Genomic DNA, 6,205 nt, shown 5'->3' with positions numbered 1-6,205 from the left:
TCCAGCTCTGGATACAAAAACTCTAAACACAGAGGGTTAAGGCATCAAAGATGAAAGCTAGCACACTTACAACTATTTATATTGCAAAAGCTTTGCCCTTCTTCAAGAACATGCAGTTTCCCAAACACTAACCTCTCTTTACAAGGTTATGCTTATTAGCTGGGATTTGTAGCTCAATGGCAACACTGTTCATCCTTGGTTCAATTCAGATTGTAATTTCTTTTTAAACTACCTGACCCTTATAATCATATGGTGAGTAGGTCTGATCATTCATCTTCCCGAGGCCAAGTTTTTGGTCTGAACACAGAGTCACTTGTGTTTCTGAAGCCTCTCAGCATTATGATGATTGGGGTAAAAACTGTCAATTGAGAAAAGTATGAAAGAAACCTTTCATACAATGTTTTCATTGTCTTGTTCTTTTTCTGGAACTAAAATTCCTGATCAAAAAAACAAAAGTCTTCCTAGATACAAGGATGAAGTTTTAAGAGACGATCTTTGTTTCTAATTAAGTGTGGAAGTTATCAACTATTTCATCATCCCCAGTGCCAGAATGTGCTGAATAAGATTTTGCTTTTTCTCAGGGCCCAGCATTTATTAAGCACTCAGCAAATTGTTATTGAATGAATGAATGTACTAAACGCATGTCTTTATCCCGACATCCCTCATAGTATTAAAGCTGAATCATCCCTCAAAGTATTAAAATATTGCATGAGTGTCTGGCTTCCCATCCAGAGTACCACATTCCTGGTGTTGCTTAAATTGGATTATAGGCTGAAGGAGATTTAGTCCTGAGCTAAGTGCTTAGACTGGGTTTTTGCCCATCCCTGAACCATTCACTGAAAACAAAAGGAATGGAATCAGGCTGACTGATTTATGTAAAGTAGAGCCCACCATCTCTGGAGTCAGGATGGAGTCAATTCCACCCAAAGCACATGGCTGTTACCCAACAGAGGAGGAGAGAATATTCCAGAGTATGGGGCCATTAAGAACTGACAAGGGAAGCATGGATGCTGGAATGGTGACCAAGAAATACTGAACATGTCATTTGTATTTTTAATGTGACTCAATGAAAAACTGATGAGAATAACTTGTTAGAAATAATTGCTTATCTTTCAAGATTTAAAGAAAATCTCCTTTAAATTGGTTTAAAAAATGAAAAGATTTTTAGTTACTCTGCACACCATGCTCTTGTAGGAAGAGACTGCTTAGATAGGATGCCACCTATTGTGCCGTGGAGTCTGAGTCTGACTAGACATTGATTAGCTGATTGGCTTTGAGTGTTTCTTAAGTAGTTAATAATGCTATTTCCAGAGAGGTTTTAAATTAAAAGTGCTTGACTTTATGTAGATTATGGCTAATATCTCTTGCATATTTTCCAAGAAATATTTCACTAGAGGTCATACAAACATTCTTTTAACGTTTTTCCTCTAAATCTTGTATGCATGCTTGAGGAAAGTGTGCATTCTCTAGTTTTGGGGTGCATGATTTTTTATGTATTAATGAAACAATTTTGTTTAATGTGTTGTTCTAAACATTTATTTTTTTGCTGCTCAAACTAAAAAATTGAAAGAGGTATATTAAATATAATAGGTTTCTCTATTTTTTCTCTATAGTTCCATTAATTTTGGATTTTCCTACTTTGTTTAGAACTACCCCATTAATTAAAGCTTTTATTATTTTTAGAGACTTTTTATCCCTATTAGGGCTTTTCACCTTAGTATTTATAAGGGCTGATATTGATACAGCTACTCTAATGTGGTATATTTGCTTGTTATATAATTTTTCTTAATCCTACTTTTTGTCTTTATCTTGTGTTTTCTGTCTTTTGTAAACTGCATATATTGGGCAATGTAGCCTATTTTTATCTGACGGAGTAGGCCATTAATATTTATTGCGACTATTGAACTACTATGCTTTCCATTTCTTTGCTTTTTTGAATATTTATCCTTTCTTTAAAGTTTATTATTTATTTTGAGAGAGAGAGAAAGAGAGAAGGGGAGGCTCAGAGAGAGAGAGAGGGAGAGAGATAATCCCAAGCAGGGTCTGCACCATCCAAGCAGAGCCTGACACAGGCATCGAAACCACAAACCATGAGATTATGACCTAAGCTGAAATCAAGAGTCAGATGTTTAACGGACTGAGTCACCCAGGTGCCCTGTATATGTTATCCTATTCTCTCCTGGCCTGAAAAGTTTCTGTGGAGAAATCCACCAACAGTCTTATGGGAGTTCCCTTGTATGTGACTTCTTTCTTTTCTCTTGGTGCCCTTAAAATTATTTTTCTGTCTTTGAACTTTGACAACTTAATTATAAGGTGTAGCCGTACTCAGGCTCAAGCTGTTGGGGTTCTTTGGGCCTTATGGATCTAGATGTCCATTACTTTCCATAGGTTTGGGAAGTTTTCAGCCATATTGCTTTAAATATATTTTTTGTCCCTTTCTTTTTTTTTTCCTTCTGGAATTCCCATAATGAGAATATTTCTTTTTTTTTTTTTATGTTTATTTTTGAGAAAGGGAGAGAGAGAGAGAGAGAGAGAGAGAGAGAGAGACCATGAGCAGGGGAGGGGCAGAGAGAGAGGGAGACGCAGAGTCTAAAGCAGGCTCCAGGATCTGGGCTGTCAGCACAGAGCCCAACGCGGGGCCCAAACTCAGGAACCGTGAGATCATGACCTGAGCCAAAGTCAGCTGCTTAACCTGAGCCACCCAAGAACCCCGAGAATATTATTTCTATTCATTATATTCCCTAATTCCCATAGGCTTTCTTCATGCTTTTTCACTGTTATTCTTTTTGCTCCTCTGGGTAATTTCCAATATCCTATCCTCCAGGGTGTTGATTCCTTCTCCTGCATAGTCGAGTCCACTTTGGAAACTCTCTATTGAATTCTTCAGTTCAGTTATTGTATTCTCAACTCTAGGATTTGTTTGGGTTTTTTTGCTCTTTGACACTCCAGTTAGACATATGTCAGATATCTCAGTCTTTCAGTTTTCATAATCTATCGTTTTTATTTTGTCTCTCCTCATCTGTCTTTGGTACGATATGTGTTATTTCCTCAGTTAGTTAGTGATTCCTTTAGCTATAACTAATATGTTACTAAACTATTCATTGAGTTATGTATTTCAATAATGATATTTCATTATCTGTTTGGCTCTTTTTATTGTCTGCCTTTTCTTTTTACATATTTCTTATTACATATCACTTCAATTCACAGTTATTTAAGTATTTCATGGCATCCCATTCCTGCTAATTCTCATATCTAAATTGCTTTAGTATATAAATCTGTTTCTCAATCAAAATGGCTTATTTCCCTGTGTGCTTAATTAATCCAGAAGCATTAATTAGAAAGGCTTTTCTTCAGAGATGATTTTCATTCACTTCTTAGAGTAACCATCAGAATTTACTGACCTGGAACTACTTTCATACATTAAAAGATTTCTGGTTTTATGTAGGAGTCTTCAGCTTCTTTACTTTATTTACCTGTAATCCATAACTTAGTCTCAGAATCATAGTCTTTTCCTGTTTCCCAACCACTCTGGGTTTAACTCACTTTCATTTGTATTATGATTACCTTGCTTCCTAATGAGCCAAAAAATGAACTACCTAGTATGTGTTCTATTTTATCCAATAACTTATTTTAACAGAGGGATCATTGAGCGTATCTCACCAACCATACTGCCAGAAGCAGAAATCATCTACTTCTGTTAGAAGTAGTCAATTTTGGTAATTTGCATTTTTCATATAAATTATTCATTTTATCTTTTTTGTAGCATATTGGTATAAAGTTGTTTATGGTACCCTCTTATTTTTTAAATCTCTCCTGTGTTTATTTCTTGATCTCTATTTTCATTCCTAACACATATATATTTTAAAGTTTATTTATTTTGAGAGAGTGCATGAGCAGAAGGACAGAGAGAGCGAGGGAGAGAGAATCCCAAGCAGGCTCCACACTGTCAGTGCAGAGCCTGATGTGAGGCTCAAACTCAGGAACTGTGAGATCATAACTTGAGCTAGAGTCGGACGCTTAACCAAGTAAGCCACCCAAGTGGCCCTCATTCCTAATATTTTTATGTCTCTGTTTTTTCTTCATCAGTTTCACCAGTTAATATTTGTGTGTGTGTGTATATATATATGCTGAAAACTACACAATACTGACTAAAGAAATCAAAGAAGATCTAAATAAATGAAGAGACATCTTGTGATCATGGACTGGAAGCCTCAGCATAGTAAAATGTCAAATTTCCCCAAATTGATATACAAATTTAACATAATTCTTATCAAAATCCCAGTAAGATATTGTGTGTGTATGTATTTTTAAGAAACTAACTTTTAGCTAAGTTTCACTGGACCCTCTCTATTATATCACAGTTTTATTTTCCAGAGGTCTGCATGCGTTTTTTCTGGCAAAGGCCAGAAATTCTAGAACCATGACCAAGTGGGGTTTACTTCAGGGATGCAAGGCTAGTTCAACATTCAAAACTCAATGTATCTACCATATTTACAGGCTAAAGGGAAAAAATCACTTTATCATATCAACTGATGCAGAAAAAAAAATCTGACAAAATTTAACACTAATTCATGAAAAGAAAAACTCTCAGAAAAACAGGAATAAAAGGGCACTTCCTCAACTTGATTAAGAGCACCTACAAGAAACGTACAGCTAACGTTATATTTAATAGTGAAACACTAAATCCTTTCCCGAGACTGGGAATAGGGCAGCGATATCTCTCTTATTCAAAAATAGTGCTGGAAGTTCTAGGCACTGCATTAGGCAAAGAAAGGAAATAAAAGGCATACAGTTCAGAAAGAAGGAAATGAAACTATCACTATTTGCAGATGACATGACTGTCTATGTAAAATATCCCAAAGAATCTACAAAATCCTCCTCAAACTAATAAGCGAATTCAGCATAGTCTCGGGAAACAAGATAAACATACAAAAATCAATTGTATATATACTTGCAATAAACATGTTAATATGGGGATCAAAAACACAGTAACACTTACAATCTCTCAAACAAATAAAATGCTTAGGTGTAAACCTAATAAAAGCATATATAGAATTGAATATGCTGAAAACTACACAATACTGACTAAAGAAATCAAAGAAGATCTAAATAAATGGAGAGACATCTTGTGATCATGGATTGGAAAACAGCATAGTGAAATGTCAAATTTCCTAAATTGAAACACAGGTTTAACTTAATTCTTATCAAAATCCCAGTAAGATATTGTGGAGACATAGATAAGGTTATCCTACATTTTTATGGAAAGACAATAAAGTATCTAGACCAATTTTGAAAAAGAAAACTAAAGTAGAAGCAAGCTGTCTATTTGGTTTCAAGCCTTTTTAAGTAGAATAATCAATCCTGTCTGGCATTGGAGGTATAGACACATAGATTAATAGAATATAATATACAACCCAGATATAGACCCACACAAAATATGCCCATCTGATTTCTGTCCAGTTTGGTTTTGATAGAGCAAAAGCCATTCAGTGGAGGAAACACAGCCTTTACAACAAATATGGTGTTGGAATAACTGAATATCCAAAGGCAAAAAAAAAAAAAAAAAAGTCCTAAATGTTTCACATTTCATGCAAAATTAATTCTACATGGATCATGGACTTAAAAGTAAAATGTAAGACTACAGAACTTTTAGAGAAGAACACAAAAGAGAAAATCTTTGGGATCTAGGGCTAGAGTTCGTGATAACAAAAACATGATCCATAAAGAAAAAACTGATAAACTAGACTTCATCAAAATTAAAAACCCTTGCTCTGTGAAAGACCCCATTAAGAGGAAGACAAGCTGTAGAGTGAGAGGAAATATTTGCAAACCAATTTAGGTATTGGACAAAGGACTAGTATCTAGAATATATCTAAAAAAATTTTTTTAATGTTTATTTATTTTTGAGACAGAGAGAGACAGAGAGAGACAGAGCGTGAACGGGGGAAGGTCAACGAGAGAGGGAGACACAGAATCTGAAACAGGCTCTCAGCTGTCAGCACAGAGCCCGACGCGGGGCTCGAACTCACAGACCGCGAGATCATGACCTGAGCCGAAGTCGGACGTCCAACCGACTGAGCCACCCAGGCGCCCCTAGAATATATTTTTAAAGAAAAACAGGGGCCCAGGGTGGCTTAGCTGGTTGAGTGCCCAACTCTTGATTTCGGCTCAAGTCATGATCCCAGGGTTGTGGGATCCAGCCCTA

Source organism: Panthera pardus, unplaced genomic scaffold, assembly GCF_024362965.1.
Source record: "Panthera pardus isolate Hobbes unplaced genomic scaffold, ASM2436296v1 HiC_scaffold_17, whole genome shotgun sequence".
In the NCBI taxonomy this organism is placed as follows: Eukaryota; Metazoa; Chordata; class Mammalia; order Carnivora; family Felidae; genus Panthera; species Panthera pardus.
Note: the sequence above shows the minus strand (reverse complement) of the source record.